The sequence below is a fragment of the Ursus arctos genome, unplaced genomic scaffold (assembly GCF_023065955.2).
Source record: "Ursus arctos isolate Adak ecotype North America unplaced genomic scaffold, UrsArc2.0 scaffold_3, whole genome shotgun sequence".
Lineage (NCBI taxonomy): Eukaryota > Metazoa > Chordata > Mammalia > Carnivora > Ursidae > Ursus > Ursus arctos.
The window spans coordinates 84,581,975-84,603,925 of record NW_026622985.1 but is presented as its reverse complement, the minus strand read 5'-3'; the positions used below and the strand labels follow the sequence as shown (position 1 = coordinate 84,603,925).

Below are 21,951 nucleotides of genomic sequence, written 5' to 3'. Positions count from 1 at the left end.
TAACATGATAAACCAAGCACATCCAAGAGGTGTTCTTACTTTGCTCCAAACACATAAATGTTGCAGAAAAAAATAAGAAAAATATTTAGAAATACTTAAATGAGCTTGAAAACAAGAGAGAAACATCTCCAGGTTACAGAATATCAAGGAAATTCAAAGACAGGGAGGTTAGCCTGAGTTAAACATGTCGTAGCACTCATTGGTAACATGGCACAAAACTGTAACTGGGCTCCTACATAAAGTCAAGAGCTAGGCAGGTGGTGTTCCATCTATGAACAGGAATAGAAATACTCTACCCATGGTATGCTACTAATGGGGAAGCAATCTATCAGCAAAGGGTACACTCTGGGCTAAGGGGGGAAAGTCCCCTTCTGTGTGAAAGAACGGGATCCAGTCAGATTTTTATTGCCTCTCTCCCATATATGGACCGCAAGCCAAGGATCACCAGGATTCTGAGAAAAAAAGGAAAAACAGAGACCAAAAAACAATAGAAAATAGGAACATGGATGCAAGAAAATAAAATAAAAGTGATATTTCCAAGGAAATAAGAGATAAGGGAAGGAGATAAGAGAGATAACAGAACTACTGTATTTCTAAAAAAGGATCAGAATGTCATAAAGGAAATTTAAAATAACAATAACAACAAAAGAACTTTTAGAAATTCAAATTACTGTAGTTTAAAACAATGAATATAAAGCCAAAATTAAGGAAATTTCCCAGTTATTAGACTAAGATATAGAAAAGTAGAAAATATTTGAGAAAATATAGAATCAGAGGATCAGTTTAGGAGATGCAAGAGAGAAAGAGAAAACATGGGAAATGGTGAGAAGGAATTATCACCAAAATGACATAAGAAAATTTCCCATAACTAAAAGATGTATTTTTCTAGATTGAACAGGCCCACTAAGTGGAGAATGAATACAAATCCAAATGATATGAGGGCCCACGTCATGAAAATTCAGAATAGTGAAAATAAAAAGAAGAGCCTAAATATTTCCAGAAAGGAAAAAAAAAAATCTGCCAGCATATGAATATTTAGGAATCAAAATGGCATCAGACTTGCTAAGATCAACATTGATAACCCAGGAGACAATGCAGGCACACTTTGAGAAGTTTTAGGGAAAATGAGTTCTAGCCTAGAATTCTATGCCCAGGCAATTAATCAAGTAGAAGATAAATCAGTGACACTTAAAACATTGCGTCTCCTCCGCATTCACGTGCAGGAAGCTCCTAGATGCTCTTCTCCATCAAAACAGGGGAATAAAGAAAGAGGAAGAGTGGGATCTAGGAAGCAAAGGATTCAAATTTCAGCCCACATGGAAAGGAAATTCCTTTCAATCCTTGGAAGGAAATTCCTAAGATGACTGTGAAGTAAAGATTTAGAACAGCCAGCTGTGCAACAAACCTAGAAAATTCCAAGATGTTTCCAGGAAGGATATCTTTCAAGAAAAAAAAACCTGACAAACACCTGATGTGTTTGACTGTATTGAAAAGGCCTCGACGTTCACATTAGTAATAGAAAACTAAACTAAGCAGGTAAGAGAAATAGGGTAATTATTTAATCATCACGGGAAGAGGGGAAAGGTAGAGGTGTAAGAAATTAAATGTAATCACAGTATACTATGTGGTCAGCTAGGACCAATATTTACAGTCATAATAACGTTGGAAGGGTGAGAAACATGTTGTTCATTTCTGTAGTTTCTCTTCTGTCTCAAAGATCTATTTATCTATTCTTACACTAATCCCAAGCTGTCTTGATTACAGTGACTTTATTAATTAGACATTACTTATTAACTTTCTACAATTGGAGATAAGGACTTACCACTTTTATACTGTAGGTTATTAACATTTTCAAATAATACATTCAATATGTTTTGTATAATAAATGCACTACCAAGGACCTAAAAATTCTGAAAAGCCCGGGAAAACTGTGTATTTATTGTATTTTTTAAAAGTTAATAATTGGACCCATTCCTTTAAATTTGCTGTCTGAAGCTTGAAAAAAAATATTTTGAGCAAATTATTTGAAAATGTAACTAACATTGTTTAAAGTTAAGTTTATCCTATGTTTTCACTTTTCAGACATCCTACCTATCATTAATCATAATAAATATAATGGATTTAGCTCATACAGCAAATGATAAAAATCTCTTTGAACTAAATTTAGAAATTTATGTACATGCTAATTATGAAAGATCCAGTTTAAAATAATTACATGGAAATGTTGAAAAGGAAAGGTTTAAAATTTATCAATAGAAAGGAAGATATAGCAATATTACTAGAAGACAAAATGGAATCTAAGGTGAATTGATGAAAAGGACACTTTATCAGGAAGATTAGAAAATCATGAACTTATATGTATCAAACAACATAGCCTTGAAACATATGACTAATTTTAACAGCAATAATGACTAACTTTATAAGGAGAAATGGTCAGATTCACAATGGTTTCAGAAGATACTGACATAACTTCCTTGGAAATTAACAGATTAAGAAAGTTTTAAAAATTAGTAAGAATATAAGAGATTTGAACAATACAATTGAACTAAATCAAAAGAGCTTTAAGCAAAAGAAAAGTATTGGAGTGTTCATTTTTGTTTTATTGCATAATCTAGCATAAAAGTACCCAGTCTTTTTAAAAATTCAAAACAGTGTGTTACACTAGTCACACTAAGTTAATTAACTAGCAACATTTTTACTCTTACCATCTAGAATTTTTAAAATTCTGTGTTTAATTGTCAAAATGATCTGTATTTTACCAAATTAATCTCTTTTTATGGCCCTGACTTTCTGCACCATTTAAACACGGTATTTGCCACTTTAGTTTAACAAATTCCACTCTTTTTTCATCTTTTCTCTTGTATTCCTGCTTTTTTCCCCAATCTTCTAGTCATTTGCATCCTCTTGGCCCCTCCTATCAGATGTTGAGAGATTTTATAAATATTTATGAACTGTTCCTTGTCTTTCTTGATGAAGAAAAACATACAAACACCATTTCCATCTATTCACCAGTTATTCCCTCTGTGTGCGAACTGGAACCACCTTGCCTGATCACTGTGATGGTATTTGCTACCAAGTCTTTTATAAATATTAAATGGTGCATTTTTTCACGTTGTGTCCCAAGTGAAGCAGGTTCTCTTTATATACCAGAAGGCCAATCCAAATGACACATGTTTGCTTTATCAACCTCTATAAAAGTCTAGTGGTAATTTATATTGATTACATAATAAGAAACTCCATCCCTGGTACAACATGTTCTTTCAGCTGCAGAGCCACACCTGTAGAAATGCTAACTCACATCTGGTTCCATAAATCTGTTCTGTCTGATCCTCTGGAGAGATATTTTTATGTAAACTATATAGCTACACGTGGAACAGGAAAGACCAAAGCAGATGGCTAAATCTAGTAACCATTTCCACCCCAGGCCTTGAGCTCTTACTCTCTTCCTTGACTTTGATGTCTTCTTGAGAGTTGATCCGATCATTCATTTTATGAAAGGTGTCTCTTACCAGCTTCATTTATACTTAGATAATCAACTCAAAGTGCTGATATTGTTGCTTTTAGGAGGTGTTGAGGGCTGCCTTTGAGTCAAGAATATTAGTTTCACTCATTGATAAATGGATGCCTCCAATTATTTTTTATATGAAGATACCAAGAAAGATACCAACATTTCTTCATCATTATATATTCTCATCCTTATCGATCCCACTGTATGTGTTATATCTCTACACAGAGCAACTTTAAAAACAAACCAACTACAATGAATCAGAAAAATTGGTTACCTTGAAGGCAACTCATTTGTAATTACTATTTGAACTAAATTTAGCTCCCCCCGTCCAAAAAGTGATTTGCCAGTAAAAGCACAACAATAAGGAAGTAACCTTGACAGAGAGGACAATAATGACCCTCATGAGGGAAAGTTATAAAGCCACAAATCCAAACAACAATAGAGTTAGGAGAGACCATATTTAATTCAACTCCTTCATCGTAAGAAGTGATGTCCCAGAAGTTTGAGTCACCTGCCTGATGTCATCAAGTTGCTCAGAGGCCGAAACTGAATTAAATGGATTCTTTCAGCTATTATCTGCTGCTAACTCATATTTCAAAGAAAGTTTGGAAGCTTAGTACATGGGAGGCTATTATACATTGAGATGATTTCTGTAAGGCAAGCCCCTCCATAATTTGTATTCTATTAATAGATATTTTTCATAAGCTGTGAGATATTTTTAACTTGCCAAGACCTATAGATTTCAAGATCTGGAGGAACACGGATCAGGTCTTCTTTTCCTTCATTAGTGTCAGAGCTCTTACAAGTAACTGTGGTATGATGCAACTTAGGAGCAGAGTTTCAGCTGTTCAACAGCCAGGTAAACCCTGTCATGCTAATGCTTTGGTCAAAAACTATAAAATGGCAGTGGTAGGTGCTGCTGGATGTTACCATCTGTTTGGGATGGCCAGCCTCAGTCACAGCAGCAATAGGGTCCAGCATCTGGCATCAGTGTGGAACAGGCTGAGGAATCTGCTAATGGTCTCAAGGGAAACAGACCAGAGAACAGAGGAGGCCCTGGGGAATTTCAGGTGGAAAGTCCTCAGGAGATCGCTGGTTAGCATATGTTTGAGAAAAGAGTCTGCTTATGCAACTTTCACTCAAGGATTACGAGTTCCATCAATATCTCCATAAAGTACGTATTAAATTTTTACCATATTTAACATTGTTCTGCTTTAAGGGACTTAAAAAAATAAATAAAGGACACGAGGCAAAGCCTAAGGCGATCCAAATAAAATGTGAAGTTGCATTAATAATGCCATCGATACCATTTCATGAGTTGTGACAAATGTGCACAGTAACATCAACAATAGAGGAAACTGGGTGGGGGCATACCAGAACTCTGTAATATTCTTGCAACTCTTCCGTAAATCCAAAAACTATTCTAAAATAAAATTTTATTTTAAAAATAATAAAAATACACAATTTGACCCACCCATATGATTGCTTTTGCAAGCTTGGCCCCAAGCACACTTGTTAGGATAAAATACGCTTTTCTTCCACTCTTCCTCTTAGTTTCCTAGAGTATTTTTAAACTTTAATATATATGGCTATAGATATTATAATCACAGACATTACAAAGCACAGCACTTTCACATAAGTGATCTCACGTGTTAGAAATGTAAATGCTGATGAAAGACGATTCTGGTAAAGCTGAGAGTGACGAGATCCTTTGGTTTCAGATAAAGCTTATAAAAAACTTTCCTGGGGGCGCCTGGGTGGCTCAGTAGGTTAAGGTCTGCCTTTGGCTCCGGTCATGATCCCAAAGTCCTGGGGTCAAGCTCCGCACTGGCTCCCTGCTCAGCAGGGAGCTGCTTCTCCCTCTGCCTGCTGCTTCCCCTGCTTATGCTCTGTCTCTCTCTCCCTGACAAATAAATAAATAAAATCTTTAAAAAAAAATTCTCTGACTACACTGGAGAAAAAGCTCACAGTAGATGGTAATCTGTCTTAATGTTCCTTTTTCACCACCACCTTGGGGTTTCAGATGGTCTCAAACAAGATCATTGTCAGTATTGCTTTTTAAGGCAAGGATGGAAAGGAATATGCTTGCCCCAGGAGCGAAAAACAAGGAAAGAAGGAAAGGCTGAAACTGGGCATGGGGCAGCCCCAGAAAGTCAGCTGAAGCTGTCACGCATGGGGTAATTTTTGGAAATCTCAAATTTCTAAACTTTGAATCTAGAGTTTCCTGAATGAACTCATAAGATATATATATGACTTATATCTTCCAAAAAATCCAATTAGCAAAAGTCTTCATATTTCAAAGGAAAAATAAAAGAAAACCATGTCTTAAAGATCTTTTGCCACCTAAAATGCCTTTCCATTAAAGATCTCATTGCTCCCTACCTGGGTGTTATAGAGAAGGGAAAAGGCCATTGTCAGTTTATAATTGGGAAGCCTGAGGCACAAGGAGTCTGTTCATAGTCTTGCAGGCTTGTGGACTTGAGCCAGGAACTGGGGCCACTTTTCTATCAGACCACCACCTGGAATCTGAGGCCTCTGCAAAATGTAAGAGCCAAAATTAAAAAACTTAAGCCTCATTGCAAATACTCCCAGGAAAAAGAACTAACAAGCCAGAAATTACCCCCAATAGAAAGAGTAATTGTTTTAACAGCATATCTAAGAACAGAAATATGGAAAAGCATGAAAGTTTAAAAAAAAAAATCTTCACCTTCTACACTTCTCATTTCCTCAAACACAGGTGGGCCAGCAGTTCCAGGCTGGCTGAGATAATCACTCTGTCCAGTTTTAGGGCATTAGAAAGCTCCTTGAGTAGGTATTTCCATTCCACCATTACTGTAACTGTATACCTACCCTGCAGAATGTGGTTGAAGTATTCTGATTTTTCCTTTCCTTATCATCAGTCTTTTTAAAAAGATGTATCTAAGCAACAGAGACATGAGGCCATCATGGCTAAAGTATATGGCTACCAACAGCAGTAGAACATTTCCAACTGTATAAAGTTCAATGGGAGAAGAAACAAAAAATAGAAGAAGGAGAAGGAGGAAGAAGGGGAGGAGGAGACGGGAGGAGAAGAAAAGAGGAGGATGATGGGGGAGAGAGGGGAAGGTGGTCAGAAGAAAAGAAGGAAGGAGAAAACGTTAACAAAACCCTTATTTCCTTCTATAAATCTTCTTTCATTGTTTTTTCCTTCATTAATTTTTGAAAGAAAGAAAATGATGGTAAATCCTAAAATAAGTAAGCAAACAGAAAAAAAAGGAGAATAGCTTTTTCCAGCTGATACAGGGCTATAACTGGCAAGTTTTTCAGATATCTGTGGAATGGTTTGCAAGAGGAAAATGTCCCCCTTTCTCACTTTAGAGCTGAGAAGGAGGTTCAGGCCTTCCTCGCATGGCCTGAATTGATAATGGAAGTGATTTTTCAGAATGAATCCTATGTTGCATATGACCGAATCATCAAAAGAACAACACGTGAAGGGATTTAAGTCAATGTTTATTCTTTTTGTCTTGAACTTTATTTCTACTTATGTTAAACTTGTAGCAGCGCTGCCAGGCCTTGGTACATACTGCTTTAGATGAGAAAACGGCCCAGATTACTGAAGGCATGATGAAGGCAACGCACAGTTAGCTTAGACTCTCATTTTCTCTTCATGTTTCAGGCCATATATTTTCAACTCTGATTGTGTAAAGGGACACACATCAAAAACACATCCTGAAGATCCCAGACACGCACAGAGCATGTGTCTACATGCCAGTGCTAGACACAGGTGCTTACATGGTGCAGAGATTGCTCTAGTCTCTGGGCAAAGGTGCCAAAGTGGTGGACAGTCCAATAAGGGCTCATCTGAGACCCGAGGCAGCTTGTAACATTTGCTGGTGGTGGTGGTTGTGTGCGCATGTGTTCAGACAGGCAGGAAATCTGTCCCGCACATTTAATGGCAGACAAAGTGGTCTCCCTGAGATGCAGTCAAGATTGGACCAAAACAAAAGGAGATGACAGATCCCCGAAGAGAAGAGTGAGGAGGGGATGAGGGAAAATAGAACCAACATTGAGTTTCTTGGGGTGGAAATAAAAAGAATCAGAATACAAAAAAACTTTAAGGTACAGAAACAGAAGGAGTGGTTGCTGGGTGAAGTGAGGTCTGCGGAGGCAGGAAACTGGACCATGGATAGGATAACTGTTCATCCCAGTTTGCCTGGGAAAGTCTCCCGGGACTGTTATTTGAGGGGAATTATTAATAGCTCCTCCCTTCCTTCTCAAAAGTGTCCTTTTGGATAATAAATGGCATTGTCAACTCCTTATCCACCACCTCTGGCCTAAGACAGGGTGTAGCCATAAATAAGACTGAAACTAGGAAATGGAACTACGAAGAGCTTTAAGGAAAGGGTAAAGAGAAACAATGGCTGAAGAAGAGAGGGGTTAGGAGACAAGGTATAATGCGTGGGCAACTTGTAATCAACTATGTGGAATACAGATACACTTAGGAAGAACATTGGAAGAAAAATGTATAAAAACTTAAGGATGAATGCAGAAGAGACAGAAGAAAACAAAGACAAAAGACAAATGATTCAGAGCACAAATATGTGCAGGCTTCTAATAGTTTCCCCTGTGTGTGGGGCTTCGTGGTTATGATCGGCATGTATAAGAATGACTGCAAAAGGCCAGCCCTGCTTTCCGCCCTGCACCGGCACACATGAAGTCCTGCCTGCTGCTGCTTACATCTTCCGAGGGCTCTGCCTCTCAGACTCAGAGGCTGCCTCAGCCAAGCCTTCCCACCGAGCCCCCTCCCCGACTTCTGATGGCTGCATACCAAATAGTCTGCCACCGCGGTTTCATGGGCTTCCACAGATAGACCACAGTATGTGAAGCTGCGTTTCACTGCGTCATTTCAGAGACCTCTTTTGACTTTTTACTGGATCAGAATTTTGTATTGCAAAAGGCAGAAAGTCAATGTCAAGGGCAAGTTCAAAAGGCCAAGTGATTTCTAGCTAAGCAATTCCTAGACCCAGAGGGAAGATGAATACCACCAGCAATAGGGTCTTGACATTTAGAGGTTCAGAAAATATGCGGTATGGATTTCCGTCACCATTTTGAACTGGAGCATGTTATGGCTTGAATTGTGTCTCCCTCAAAATTCTCATGTTGAAGTCCTAACCCCTGTACCTCAGAATGTGACCTTATTTGGAGATAGGATCTTTAAGGGGTAATCAAGTTAAAATGAGGTCATTAGAACAGGCCTTAATTAGATATGGCTGGTGTCTTTTAAGAGGAGGAAATTTGGGTAGAGATACAGATACAGGAAGAACGCTATGTGAACATGAAGACAGCCATTTACCAGCCAAGGAGAGAGGCCTGGGACAGATCCTTCCCCCAGAGCTGTCAGAAGGACTGACACTGCCAACACCTTAATGTTGGACTTCTAGCCTCCAGAACTGTGAGACAGTAAATTTCTGTTGTTTAAGCCATCCAAGTTTGTGGTACTTTGTTACAGTAGCCCCCAGGGAACTAATACCTCAGACGCAATCTGGTCAAAGATGGGAGTTAGGAGACGTTGACCAGACTTTTCATAGTTTCTTCATTTCCCTGAGAAGACTAAGTAATGCTTCTTTGAGTTATCTGAAAGAGTGGGCACTCCCCATGGCAAGACTGGACTGGCCGACCCTTAGGAAATAATTTCAATTGCTCAAGCCTCAGTTTCTCTCTCCATGAAGTTGGATATAGGGCCTGTGTTCTGAAACCCCCACTATGACTGTTATTAAGGCAAAGGGTGATCACGTGAATATTCTGAGTCTGAAGCAGGAAGGTCAAACTTACATGTGAAGACTTATTAATAAATACTATCTCTGAGAACAGCTGACAAGGTGAGTGGACTCTAACTTCTTGAGTCAACCTGTGCAGAGAGGTACACTCTCTGACTTCCTACCTGAGCCTCATAGAACCAGCTCTGTGCTGGCCTTTTGAATATCGAAATTTGACATAATCAGAAACTAAAATAATTCATATATTTGGATAAAGAGGTTTTATCTTTCAGTACATAATTCCAGAATATTTCCCCTGAATCAGGGAAAAGGGTGAAACCTGCCTGTTAAACTATCTCTGCTACCGAGAAAGGAAAACACAAAAGTATTTCTGCAGGCTTTTTTTTCTTTTTTAAACTGCTATAGGCCTAGATTCTCATCCTGTCTCTCACTTGAATTATCTCTTGAGTCAGTAGTGAAAGAAATGGTGTTTAGCCCTGCTTCCTTATATGGCAGGGAATGACAATGTGCTTGTCTATTTGAACTGCAGTGTGGCTCTCTGACAAATTATAATGATGGGTTATGGAAACCTTCTGCTCTGGTTTCCATCGTACTCCTGAGGAAAGACACAGAACAGACAGCTGTAGGGAAATGGGAAGGGCTGGACTCAGGGAGTGGCGCTGAATCTGGCTCTGCCATTTGCCAGTTGTGTGACTTTGGGCAAGTTCTTTAATTTACTTTACTGCCCTGAGACAGTTATCTTCAACTAGAATGGTGCCTGTCACACAGCAAGTGAATGAGCTAGCTTATCTTCTTAACCATCTCTAATGTGCAAGGGCTTGGGATAACCATCCATCCATTTCAATTCACTGTCTATCCCAAATTCAGCATTTTTTCTCCAGATAAGTCTCAGTCTTCTCCTCTCTCTGTATCTCATTCTCTCCTCTCTCCTTTTCCCCTCCCCCCGTCTCCCTCTCTCATTCCAGGTCGAAAACACTGAAACCTAAAAAACGACCCAGCCTCCGGAGTAATAAACCCCGTTAGCCATACAGATAAAGATGATGTAGAATGTTAAAGTCAGCGCACATCCAATGATAAGGGCAGGGGAAAAAATCTGTGGTTGAAAGGGGTGGTGGAGGTCGTCTGCTTCTGCAAAGCAGGGCTGCATGAGCTCCAGAGACAGACAGATCTGGTTAGAAAGAGCTTACTCTGACCTGAACAGGGTTTCCTCTAACTGCTGTCTACTGGTCCCAGTCCCACCTCAGGGAGAACCTGATATGAAAGAAGGTGGCTTCTTTTGCTCCATCTACATAATGGCCATGGAGTAGCCAAGCTGGGAGAGTGTGGCTCGGGGCGTGGGGACTAACAGGAGTCCATGCCTACAGATAGCCTCACTGGAATCACAGCCGATAGCTGACGGTTTTTAATTTAGTGCCAGCACGTGCACAGTTTAGAGACATTATTTCTAATCCTTACAAATAATTATAAGAGGGAGGAATAATCATCCCCTTTTTATAAGTGAAGAAACAGTCCAGGAAATAGTCAATTTGAGATTCAAACTCAAGTCTTCCAGATTCCGAAGTGTGTTCTCAATGGGTTGCCTGGGTGGCCCAGTCATTAAGCATCTGCCTTAATTGTCAGTTGATATAATTTAATTTCTAATAATGACTATGTTTAACAACCGGTTCTCAAAATCTTAAAAATTTAACAGTTGGCTTTTGGGAGCTCATTTGAGCTGGCTTTCCACACTCCTGTTTCGGGTACATGGAGAGGGGGGCCAGTGTCAGGGCAATGAGACCCAGTCGGTGTGACGTCATTATGCACGTGGATCCTAGTCCAATTCCTTTTTAGCTGCTCTTCTCCAGCAAGCGCTGCCTTCATAGACACAGTGGAAGCACTGCTCTGTAAACCAAACAGCATCTGTACAAATAAGTAGCAATTCTGGCATTCTTAGTGGATCAGGTTACTCATGCAGAGATACTTTTAGCTCTACAATCCTTAGCGAATATAATTTATGTCCTCGCTGCCCTGAATATGGCAGCTTCTTCTGCGCAGGCTACATCTTCAGGATGTAACTCCTGACTGCTGAGTAAAGGAAGACCCTAAGGATGGATTTTCGGTTCTGCAAAAGCATTCACCTGAGGCCTCTTGTCTCTTAGGGCTCATCACATGCTTCTGAAAGGGCCATCCCTGGAAACATTGAAGCCAGAGGCTATGATGGCCCTGGCCTCAGAGGAGATGTAGGGTAAGGGTGGAGGAAGCTTCTCCCCTCTTCCGCTCAGGATTTGTACACTCCTTACTCCAAGGCTGAGAACAGAGAAAAACATCTTCTGTTTTTCCTGGTAACTTAAATACCTAAAGTAACCTGAACAAACATCCTAAGGACAGAAATACTTAAAAGAGAAAATTTTTCCTCACTTCACCCGTCCCCCAAAGCCTAAATTTCACTTAGTAATGGTGGCTGGAACAGGAAGTGGAAATACCATGAGAAATTTTATTCTTGCCACATTTCCAATGCTTAACAAAAGCAAACACTGGAAATCTCATCAGAAAGCTTGACCTTACAGGGTTGATAGCTTTGCACCCAAACCAAAAGAGTATGGGAAGCTGGAGGAATTTTCAGATAAATATTCTAGCTCTTCCAAAGAGACTGTTCGGGAAAACTGATTATTTGGAATATACAGCTGTAACTTTCAGAAAGAAATTACTCAAAACTAAACAACCAGGCTTCTGCAGAATAAGTTACTCCATGTATCTACTACAAATGATTTTAAGCAGAGATGCACTGAACTGTTTCTGTAGGCGTTGTAGCAGAATCACCAGAGAGTTTTTACAGACTACAGATTCTGGACCTTGGTCTAGACCTGCTGGATCACAATCTCCAGGGGATAGGACTCAGCGATTTAGGTTTTCAAAAAGCCCTACAGTTGATCCTGATTAAGACACTGGTTAAGATCTATTGAACTATAGATTAAAAGCAAATCAGGCTGTATTGTAAAATTGAAATCCCTGAACTGTTAAAATGGGACATTCTCTCTTGCTTCTTTCAGGAGAAGCAATCCAGTGGACTGAAACAGGTGACAGCCTGGGACTTAGGAGCTATGTGTCCCGGAACCACCTTGCCACTAATTAACTGGGAGACCTTGGTCAAGTCACGTGGTTTGTTCTTTCATTCAACAGATAACAGCCTTCTGCGAGGTGCCAGGAACTGGGTATATACTAATAAAAAAAAGATGTTTCCTGCCCTTATAAAACTTACTGACATTAATCAAAGAAACCTACAAATACATGTATAATTTTACTTGATGTGGCTAGGCTTTAGTCTCTCATCTGGAAAATGAAAAATCACTAGTTCTCTTTTTTTTTTTTTTTTTTTAAGAATTTCTTCTTAAAATCCTGAATTTCTTGTCCCAACTTCCATGTAATATAATTATGGTTTAAGTCCACTGACTGAGAAAATACCAAAAGCTACTATGAATTCAGTAACTATTTTAAGTAAATTAACATTTTATCATCATAATGCATCTATATAATTAGAAAAATAGAAGCATGTATTGTGTAAGAGGTATTACTTACTCAGTCTGTCAAAACCATTTGCTGCATATATGGATTTGTTTACCTCTTGCAATAATTTTGTGTCCTCCCAGAGAACCAAGGTGCAGAGGTTAGGAACCTATGGACTGCATCAACGATGTGACATATATGGTACCGGAGTAGCAATGTCCCTTTTCACAACAGACATCACTGTCAGCGGCGGCATTTGTTGCCCCAAGTGAGCTTGGGACTCAGCCTCTGAATCCTTCTCAGCCTCTGAATCCTTCTCAACACATTGTTCTAGGTGGTCGCTACCAATTGTTTGGAGCTGGCAAACAGATGAAAAGTGATTTGCGCTCCCTTGGCTAAATGCCTCCCAGCTTTAAAAATATAGGATACATGTATTCAGTACTGCTGTCTTGAGAAACACGAATGCCTTCTGCCCTTTCCACGTAAAAGGACTCCAAATATTTGAAGACATCCATCGCGGCCCCAATTTTCCTTTCTTTGGGATTAGATCCTTTATCTATTCCTCATCTTCTGTTCTCCTGACCCTCTCTGATCCTTGGCACTCATTCCTGGATGCATAGTTGTCAATGTTTCTCTGAAGAACAAGCCCAGAATAGAGGATGTTTTTTTGTTTTGTTTTGTTTTATTTCCCATGACAGACATCGAGACAGGTGTTCAGTGAATGAAAGATTACACTACAAACACTGCAGAGAACTGAAGCGTTCACTGATGGGGTGCACCAGCTTTTATGCATTTAGTTTATGAAGTACTGTAATTTACATTGAGATGTAGTAGTTTTTATTTATTACAGTTACTAAATCATTATTTATTGAATTTTAAAGATTGCTTTAGTTTGGGAGGAGCCATAGCACACCTATGACTCACAGGAAGTTTCTTGCCAACAAAAACACTCAAGTGTTTTTCTTTAGAATCTTTCTCCAATGGGCAATTCTTATCTTTTCAATTATCAGTGGTGCAAGTTTTCAACCTAACCTCCCTTATGATCCGTTCATTGGGCAATGCCAAAGTGGTCATCAAGTACTGTATGACCCTGACATTAAGTGTTTGCCTCTCCAGGAATTCAGTCACATAAAAATTGGACTGACATTTATTGATAGCTGTTGGACATTTCAGCTAATTTGCCTTCCATGCCTAACTTTCTCTTCTAACTAAAATTGCCCACTGGGCTTTTTATTTTCCCCAGGGGTGATGGTGACTACTGCTGTTCAGTCCCACTGGTAATTCATCCATAAGCATGCCAGTAACTTCTGATATCCTCCTGCTAAGGGATTTGCCAAAGACTATAGTTATCAGCTGAACCACTCAGGTCTCCTCTCAGAATCTGACCAGGAAGCACAGAAGGAACTTTCCAGTCTGCAGAATATCAGAAAGGAGCAGTCACATGAGTTGCAGCTGAGTTACATTAATGGAAGCACACAGACCTCTGCTGAGATACTTTGACCCACCTTGATTTCAACCCCATTCTCTATGGATCTTGGTCCTATCGTGGCTTCTGTTCTTGGATTCCCTTGTGAGCCCCTTTATTATTCCATATGTATCTTTTTTTTAAGATTTATTTATCTGAGAGAGAGAAACAGCGCACGTGCATGCGTGCGTACAAGTGGGGGGAGCAGAGGAAAAGAATCTTCAAGCAGACTCCTCACTGAGAGCGAGCCCAAGGCGGGGCTCGATCTTACAACCTATGAGATTATGGCTGAGCCGACACCAAGAGGTGGGTGCTCAACCAACTGAGCCACCCAGGTGCCCCTCCGTATGTACCTTATAATCCTGTCCCTTTACTTGAGCTACTGCAGCCTATTAACATAGGGTCTATCTGTTCTGAGCACTGTGCTAGGTGTTCTCACCCACGTTACCGTACCTGTCTGCACACTGCCTTGCTAAACAGGCTCTTGGTTTCTAAACCTCCGCCTGCCTTTTGATTTTTGCTATTTTTCTTTTACTTAGCTGGCTGTGATTCACACGTTAGTCCATTGTTGTACTTTATATGCATTCTGGCTTAGCCTTCCTGACCCCGGTGGAACTAATGTCCTTGATGCTTCTGGCCCTTGGACCCCTTGGGCACTTTTCCCTGGTCCTGCCCATCTTTAGCACACAGGAGAAATCTGCCCAGTTCCCCACGTTGAGACAAGCGAGAGGGAATGTTACATGTAGGTGTCAAAGGAACTAATTACATATTCCTACTTAATATGTCCCTTTCCAAATAAGATGATTTCCTTACAGCCAAGTGTCACAAAACAATGCCAGAAGCCTCAGGAAGTGATTAAAAAAGCAATTTTTCTTCAAGTTATCCATTACTGAAATGTATATATATATATATATACACACACACACACATTTAAACAAAAGCCATGTACTAAAATGAGTGCTTACTAAGAACACTCAATTCATTTAAAACACCTCCCCTCAAATACTTTCCTTCAATTACTCCTTGACTGCTACCTAGCAATCCTTTTCCTAAGCTCGCGGTGCTCTCTCAGCACACGCTTGGCAGCAGCCATCCCCACCCTCTCCAGCCCCTACAAGCTCCCCACAGAAAACTGCTTCCCTAGAGATGACGTCCTTATCTTTGAAATGGGGGCCATATGAAGCCAGCTTCTATATGTCTGTGTATTCACACCATCCTTTCTTCCTTCAGAAAATCTGGGAAACGGAAGGACACCTCCACTCACATTCTGATCCCATCCACTCTTGTCTCCAATGGAAATCAAGACTTTACTTCACTCCACAACCCAACCTCCCCCGGCTCAAGGTTTCTCACTTCTTAGTCACAAAAGGTGGGTTCACAAGGGACCGTAAGGGTTTAGAGTTTTTATCAGGTTTCAGAGGTATCCACAGCCACGACCAGGCAGGGAAGAACAACCGACAGGCTACCCCATCCCCTCTCCCTCCCACGCCCAGCCATCCTTTCCTTCCTGCCCCCCTCCCACACTCACTCACTGCTAGCCAACTGTGAGTTTGGGGGTGAGAGGCAGAGTGATTCTTTTTCCACAGAACTTGCTCCAACATCTACTCTGTCTGCTCTAACTTTTCCCCCTCTGCCTAAAAAAGTGAAGAGGCTTTCCCCTATCTTGAACATAACTGGGCTTGACCCTTCCGCTGTTCTCTGGGCTTCACCCTAAAGCTGGGACATGGCGGACTGTCAGTGCTGCATCAGGAAAGCCCTTGTTTGGCCTGCGGATGGAGGAGCCAGGGGAGCTGGGAGAGACAGAGGACGGGCGGTAGGAAAGTTAGGGAGGCCACCAAGGGTCAGTCCCAGGAGAGCCAGCTGGGGATACTAAAGATTGAGGGAAACAGGGGGTGGGGGGAGGCTCGATCCATGGAGCAGCCTGGTCTCAATACCAACAGGAACCACAGCCAGGTGCTCCTGATTACCTCACCCTCTCTACAAGGCCCAGGCTTGACATGCTGGGATTAGTTCCATGCTTTTGGCTGGAGGCAGAGAAGCTGCCTCATTTACTAAGGCCTTTCTGTTGTCAGCACCTTGTCACTGGTCTTCTACTCAACTGGATCTTCCAATTTCCTGGTTCCTGGATATGGCCTTGTACCACTGATAACCCATCTTATTCTACCTCCTGATATTTGCGTTCTCCTGGTCCCTGCCCACCAGAGCTAAAGATTAGATAACACTGAAATAGACCAGTATTCCCAGGACTCAGGGCTCAGGGTTCTAGAAAGAACTAGGATTCAGAAGGTACTACTCAAGGGTCCTCAAATATGAGAAAGGAGCAGATAATCAGGGATACTAGTAAGAAGTGGAGGATACAGTCAAGATGGCCTGATGTCCAGAGGCCTCAAATTGTACACAGCTTAGAGGATATAGCCTACAGAAAAGAGGGGCAAACAGCCTTATCTCATTTGGATATTTTAACCACTATGGGAGGTAGGAGAAGCAACATCATGCCCATTCCACACATGAGGTCAAAGAGTTGATGGCTTCCTCAAAGGTCTGCACTATCTAAACAGGGGAACCCGTGCTGGAACCGAGCTCTCATAGCAGTGCTCCTGAGTTTAGCCCGAGCTACAAGTATCTCTTTAAATTACCCAAGGACTCAGAACCTATGGGCATCTCTCTAAGGACAAACTTGCATTAGCTTGATAGATGAAGGGCTTTCAGTAAGGATCTAATGGTTCTATTTTCGGGCTCTGAGAGAATTTACCCAGAAAACCTTTTTAAAGTCTGAAAATTCTTTGGCAGCATCTAACCTCCTCCTTAGGCCTACCATGCTATTTGCATACCACTTTGTCAGCATTTTCCCCGTCCCCCCACCATGGCCTCACCCCACCACATTTCCAAGACATGTGATAGACTGCAGGCAGATGGGGACTGAGCTAATTCCTTTACATGCCCGTCTCTACGTCACTTTTCTGTCTCACTGGAGAATCGCTGATGAGCAGCCCTGCTACCATGAAGATACCACGAGGTTGTCTCCATGACAGCTATATGTGGGGTTTGTTTGTTTTTCTTTTTATTGGGTGAGGGGAGGGAGAGAGAGAATCTCAGGCGTCCTCCATGCCCAGTGTGGAGCCTGACACAGGCCTTGACCTCACAACCCTGAGGTCATGACCTAAGCCGAAATCAAGAATCAGACACTTAACTGACCGAGCCACCCAGGCGCCCCAACTATATGAAGAAAAGGCCTACCGAGGTGCATTTTAGGCTTATCAGCCCGGAGAATACCCACGCTGCACTCAGGACCAACCTAGTCCATCTGCCACAAAGCAGGAAATCCTCAGGCCGGTCACAGGAGCCAATCGGGATTGTTAATTGCCTCAGCATCAGGTATGCTTCTGTGTATCTCATTTAAATCCTTTAAGCTGCAGTTTGAACCTGGTTCTCCTCTTAACTTTAATGCAAGAATTGCATATTTATTTAAAGCGATTTTTTGGTCTGAATTATTTAATTTATTCTATTTATTCCCTTGGCTTTGAACCAATGGAAACAACCTAGCATGTCACCTATGGGTCCTTCCACTGTACATTCCTCGTGTGTAAGGAGATCAATTTTTTATTAGTGATTTGTCATTCTAGACCTCTGCCATTGTATTTCTCTTTACTAAATGATTTTACTAAAACGAAAGATTTTGTACCACAGTTTCATCATGCTCTGTTTACCTTCCCAGTTGGGGAGATGTGTTCTAGCTAATATTCAGCTGGAGGAAAGTAGCACAAAGAGCTGCCCAAAGTTCAATATAAAGTCAAATATCAAACCCCCTTGCTCCAGCACATCACTACAGAGAGTACAACACTTATTTTGAAAAATGTGTTTTTGTGGTTGTTGGGGGATGGGGCGCACACAGGAAGAGAGAGAGGGGAGTGTGGTGGCAGCAAAGTTTGAACTTTCAGGGATTTGGAGATGTTGGTTTCAAAATGGAATTTATTCTCAAATCCCAAGATTATAGATTTCCTTCCAAACTGCATTCCCTACATGGTTTAGAGAACAGTTGAAAAAGAAATTGCTCTCCATATTTTGATTGACATTAAAAACACTGTGAAAATAGTTTGGAACTTGATCTCTTTGAGGGAAGGACAATAATCAAACTATAGCTTTCACTTGCAGCCCTTTCTCCCACACTTACTCAGAACGGTTCCAGGAAAAGAAATTCACAGGGAACTCTGTTCTCATATATCACTTCTAGGAGGGGAGAGAGGCATTCTCAAGAAAATTATCCCCAAACTTCTAAATACAAAGAGAAAAGATTATTAAATGAATCTCAACGCAAAACCACCTCACTTGACAGAACAAAATCAAATTCAGTCATTCGGAGCTGAAAACCTTTAATATCCAAGTTTATTTAAAAATTATCAGACTTGTCCTTCTTGCCACATACCACCTCGTCTTCACTTAAGCTCTAGCCATACACATCTGGTTTTGCCAAACACATTAGAAAGATTTTACTATTCCAGTTTACAAGTCCATCTGTATAGCCCTGTTAACAGAAGGGATCTATGAATACCAAGTACTTTGTTCTCATCCCCTTTTTTTGACCATGTATTACCATAGCACTAAAATTCCCCCACCCTTTACAATCAGCTCTTTCTAAAAGGAATTCCAGGCTACTACCAACTGGCTGCCTTGTACTACTGTTTAAGATGCCCAAATATGTCTGACTGTGGAAATGAAAGCCTGCTTCCTCCCTTTCTGGAACACACTTGCAAAACGACATCTTTTCAAATTCTCTAGTCACAGGCACACTTTCAAACAGAAAATAAGATTTCTTAAGGAACAGTTTGGTAGGATGTTAAATGCGATTTCTAAAAACACACCCCATGCATTCTCTCATTATTAGGTTTTATAGGAAACAGATCATGGTAGGCATCTTCCTGTCTTGGCAAATATCAGATCAGTTACGTTAACCCAACTGGTGCTAGACGCTCTTTCCACCTCTGACCTTATTTCCTTGCAGCTCTAAAAGTCCAGCCTTAAAAACTGGTAGCAGAATAATATGTAAATGGCTTTGGTTAAAAACCATTACTTTTTGGCTTCTCATTAACCTAAAAAGCTGTTTTTAAAGTAAAACCTCTCTAGATGTCTGGGAATAAAAGGTGCAGGAGAGACCACCAGTGTGGGCAGACTGGCACAGCCTGCCTGCTGGCCCTGGCCCGTGGCTACCAGGTAGAATCCCCGTGGCACTCCTAAACAAAAGGCTTTCCTTATCAAGGCTGCCCGTGGTCCCTGAGTCTAGGTCTCTATGTGATCTCTCCTCTCGTCCCAATTCCAAGAACAGAACTTGAAATCTCATCCTGTTTGTCTTCCGGGAACATCTGCAGGGCAGCAAAGCCCAGTCTGGCTCTGAGAATTTGCATGGTTTATTGGCTTTTACAGTCTTGCATCTCCAGCTACCTTAAGCAGGAATGTTGACTGAAACCCAGAGAAAGCCCCCAGACTCTCTGGACGAGATTAAAAGAAAGCCCTCTGTGGCTTACCTCGCAGGCTGCAACTTCTTCCTGGAGACTAAGTCGGAAAGGAAGGACTGATTTCTCTAGCAGGAGCACAGCAAGAGGGCAGGCAGGCAGGCAGCCTAATACACACTGCTCTATTCAATAAAACTCCAGACCGCCCTTCCTTAGCCCCTCCCAGAAGTCCGTGCTAAGTGAACACATATCCCCTATGTTTACAGTCGGCAGTCGGTGGTATGCATTGTCCTGTAGTTTTTCTAATAGGGCAGCCAATGACGACACCCGGCCGAGGTGGATGCAGCCTGCCTGTGGAGATGCCTGTCATTCCCTAGGCATGCTCAGGAAATCACTCATCAGAAAAACCAAGACCTAAAAAGCTCTGAAACTGCGTGCAGGCTGCCAAAACCAGCCAGCTACATGCCCTTTTTTGGTTATCCTTAGCAGGGCCTCTGGAAGTGAATCCATTGTCAGGAACAATCATAAGAAATGTTAATCTTGGAGAAAGAGGCTGTCTTGTAGAACGCAAATACAACTTTAAAAAGAAAGCACAGCCTTTAAAGTTAACAGTCCGTAAGTTTAGTGGGGTGGGGGTGGGGAAGGCTTTTTGATTGAGGGCGTCCTAATAGCATATTTCCTTTAAAACTAGTTGTGGATACAAAACGAAATTAAATTGTTATACAGTTTCAAAGCCTGCAATGGCCAGGACCCAGGTCTGGTGTGCAGACTAAATTCTAACCTGAAAGAGGCACAGCCCCCTAAAAATATGTCTACATGTGTTATAAAAACAACTGACAAAAAAAGCTTAGGTCTTTTTTAGTAGGTAATGTTTTCCAGAATAAGTGTAGTGCCAGAAACTCAGCTAGGCAGGGTCCTACGGGCTTGGCTATCATCATTGGTTTTCCACATCACCTCCCTCCCTACCTCCCCTTTGTTTCCTCAGATTTGGCAACAGGGAGACATTGCTAGGAACTGTGAACAACAGCAAGGGTGTGAAGAGCCCCTCTGAGGCTGGTGTAGACAAGGCACATGCCCACAGAGATGACACTGCTGTTCTAGTGACTTCTCCAGAGTGCTCCGACCAAATCTTCATTGACAGGATGTGTGCTATGAGAGGGTCAGATTTAGGAGATGCTGAATTAGAATGAAATTCACTGGCCCACGTGTGCACACAATCTGTGGTCTTGTACTTTTCGATAAAGAATTCACTCAATTAGTCAATCAGTATTTAATTCAACAGCAACAACAACAAATTATGTGCACTTGCTATTTGTCAGGCCAGGAGCTCGGTGAGAGATTTCTGTCTCATTATTGCCATGTGTTTGGCAACTGTTTCATCACTGACCAAGAAGACTTTAAAATATTTTCCCTGGCCAACTGCAAATCCACAAGCTTGGTCTCCAAAACCCTTAGGTTTTACCATATAAGCCCTTACCTATTTTTGAAGATCTGACTTAAAAATGATCTCCACTTAGGAAAAAGTCCCTGCCCTTTGTGCCTTACAGAGAAGACTTGGGAAGTAATTGATCCACATGGGTGGTTTCCTTCTTCAGCCCTCCAGCATTAATTAGCGAGTTACCCAGAGGCGTCTATATCAACCCTATGCTCATCTCTTTCTTGGGAAGGCTGCCTATCCTCTCTTCCCAACTGCTACTGCGGCCCAGCCTAAAAAAGCTACAGAGAAGGCTGCCAGGCCGAGTGAGAGGTGAGCTTCAGGCATCCCAAGTTAGAACTCAGAATGCACTTTCCCAGGGAAACAGAATAACTAATGGCTGGTGGGAATAGTACAGCCAATGCAGCATTTCAAGGACATTGTGGCTCAACCAGGCATTTGTGGAGCACCGCCGTTTATAAAATTGTTCCTATGGGAAAATGTTTTCTGATCCCAAATGAAGATTTGGAAATAAACTTTGGGAACACAACCAGTTTTGCTACTGGGGATGTCCCATATCTGGACGGCTTGTAAAGTCAGAAGAATAGTTCCCTGTCTGGTAAACTGCTGAGTTGGGAGATGTTGTAGAGCAGACATCATGACTTCTGAAGACAACTCAGTTGGTGACGTCTGTGTGAAGATATGACCTGTGTCCAGAGATGTTTGGGGCCCATAATCTCTAGGCTGTATGGTCTGTGACTCAGTGAGGCCTGTTTTAATGCACTGTTTTCCATGGCCACTGCTGATTCAATCCTAAGCCGCATGCTTCCCGTTTGTGTGAGTAATGCCTTTTGGTTAAACAGCATCAGGGCATAACT

General features: G+C 41.4%; 1 protein-coding gene across 6 annotated transcripts in view; it reads right to left on the bottom strand.

The window, feature by feature from the left end:
• The window catches only part of CALD1 (caldesmon 1), a 177,884-nt gene extending 157,756 nt beyond the window's left edge, over nucleotides 1-20,128 (bottom strand). Inside the window, exons 1-2 of one of the 6 annotated variants that reach the window (XM_048213030.2) lie at nucleotides 19,732-20,015; nucleotides 18,384-18,484 (exon numbers count right to left, since the gene is read on the bottom strand). The gene's annotated coding sequence lies outside the window, so the exon portion shown is untranslated. Of the gene's footprint in view, nucleotides 1-18,383; nucleotides 18,485-19,731 lie in introns of all 6 variants that reach the window. The other 5 variants (XM_048213029.2, XM_026511469.4, XM_026511421.3 and 2 more) reach the window with 5 other exon arrangements.
• Between the last annotated feature and the right edge of the window lie 1,823 nt (nucleotides 20,129-21,951).